Below are 2,500 nucleotides of genomic sequence, written 5' to 3'. Positions count from 1 at the left end.
AGAGTCCACGGATGGCGTGTACATATCATTACCTGTGCGCCGAGGCAAGTGAACGAGGCACTGCCATACCCATGCGTCCTCTGCGACCTGTCATTCGCTTCGCAAAGGGGCCTGTCTGCTCACGAACGCCACGAGCACCCAGCCCTCAGAAACGAAAAGCGTGTCGCGATCGCGGAGAAGCCAGGCGCTCCTGGTGGCCGTAAAGCCACGGTCTGGTCGGACGAAGATCTCGAACGTCTTGCTCAGCTTGAGCAAGAGTTCATCGAAGAGCGCTATATCAACGTCAAGCTCAAAGAGTTCTTCCCCGACCGTACAAATAAGCAAATTTCGGACGCACGCCGGCGTCTCCGCGACAGGGAACAGCGACGAGCGCAAGCCGAGGAGGAGCTAGCCGTCGGCGAGGAAGTGCAGGAACCTATACACCCTGCCTTACCGGACCGAGGTGACGCTCAGGACATAGCCAATGTCCTGGCTGCGCATGCGACGAATGAGCCTCCGGAACCCAATCCACCTGTCATGGGCCCGGAGGACGCACCGCTCATTCGAGAGGCTCGCAAGGAGAATGGTGATGCAGGCATCTGGTCTGAGTGGACCAGCTCTCTACAGCGGCTGCTCGATTCAAACGATCTTAACGAGCATAGCATCGATGCCCTGTACGATGAGCTGCTAAACCAGATCAAGCCTGGCTGCGATCCCCGGAAGGGGTGTAGTGCGAGAGCGCCGAGGGGGCCGCGTGTCAAACGTAGTCACCGTCCGGCAAGGGGCCGACCACCAAATAGAACTTGGCGACGAAAGTTCGCTTACGCCAGGTGCCAAGACTTATACAACAACAACACAAAGCGCCTGGCAGAAGCTGTGACGGCCAACAACCTCTCCATACTACAGCCTAGCGGAAGCCCCGCGATGGAGCCGACGCGAAAGCTGTATGAGCAGCTTTGGGGCGAACCGGGACCTGACACAACTCTACCCCCTGGGGTAGAAGAGCCCGTACCTGTCAATCAAATACTTGTCCCGGTGACCGCCTTGGAAGTGGAGAGGAAGGTGGCCAGGATCAGCAGCGGGTCGGCTGCCGGACCGGATGGAGTGACACGTGCGGACCTCCAGAGCAAGCAGACGTACGTTGCCCTCTCCAGACTATTTAACGTTCTACTCCACGCCCGACACTACCCTAAGGCGTGGAGAACAAATAGAACAACGCTGATCCCTAAAGCCGGCAAGGACACCTTAGACGTCAGGAACTGGCGACCTATCACCGTCAGTTCGATGATCAGCAGGCTATTTTCTGCCCTGCTAGATCAAAGGCTGAGAGGTGTCCTTACTTTGAATTGTCGGCAGAAAGGTTTCACGGAGGAAAATGGCTGCTATGCAAACATACAACTTTTGCAAGCAGCCATATCGAACGCCAAGAGGAAAGGCGGTGTAATAACTGTACTAGATATATCGAAGGCTTTTGACACCGTCCCTCACTCCTCCATTGCGCAAGGTCTGGAGAGAAAGGGTATCCCACCGTCGGTTGCCTCTTACGTGGCCAATATGTACAGGGGCTGCGGCACGACCATCAAGTCGCAGGGTGGCGAGGTACAAATCGAACTGCAACGAGGGGTGAAGCAGGGCGACCCGCTTTCTCCCCTCATATTCAACCTCGCCATCGAACCCCTGCTTGAACGCTTGCAAACCGAGACACAGGGCATGGCCGTGGACGACCAGAATCTATCAGTGATGGCGTTCGCGGACGATCTGGTCCTGTTGTCGAAGGATGCCAAAATGGCACAAAGGCAGCTTGGTACGGTGAGTGAGTACCTGGCTGAACTCGGCATGAAGCTCTCTGTCGAGAAGTGCGCGAGCTTTGAGTACGTCCCAGGTGGCAAGACCTGGTATCTGAGGGATCCGAGCGTAAAGATCGGCGACCAATCGATCCCATTCGCTCCGCCCGAAGATGCCCTACGTTATCTTGGGGCAAGGGTCTCGCCCTGGTTCGGCGTACTCAGCGCATTCGATATCAGACCCCTGGAGGAAGTACTCGGGAGAATTCGAGCGCTTCCTCTCAAGCCTATGCAGAAGGTGAACCTACTAAACACTTACATTCTACCAAGGTTCACCTACGGTCTGATCTGCAGTCCTCCATCGGGGGCCGCTCTCGAACGAATCGACCGGCTCGTTCGATCAAGTGTTCGGGAGATCCTCCACCTGACGCCTTCGACCAGTGTTAAGTTCTTTTACACTTCGAAACGCGAAGGGGGGTTGGGTCTCACCGAACTAAAACAAATGACGCTTATTGCAGCCTTGCGCAATGCCATTAAAGCGCAAGCGTCAAGAGACCCGGTCGTGAGCGGAGCCCTCGAATCGGAGAGAGCCCAACGGCGGCTTGAAGCATACGCCGTAACACTGAAACTCCCTTGGCCTTTGTCTCTTCAAGAGCTGGACGAATATAAAGCCCAGCTCAAGAAGAGCTATCGCACTGACTGGGCCAAACAGGTCTGGCAAGGCCAGGGAGTTGATG

Source organism: Neodiprion lecontei, chromosome 4 (assembly GCF_021901455.1).
Source record: "Neodiprion lecontei isolate iyNeoLeco1 chromosome 4, iyNeoLeco1.1, whole genome shotgun sequence".
NCBI lineage: Eukaryota > Metazoa > Arthropoda > Insecta > Hymenoptera > Diprionidae > Neodiprion > Neodiprion lecontei.
Note: the sequence above shows the minus strand (reverse complement) of the source record.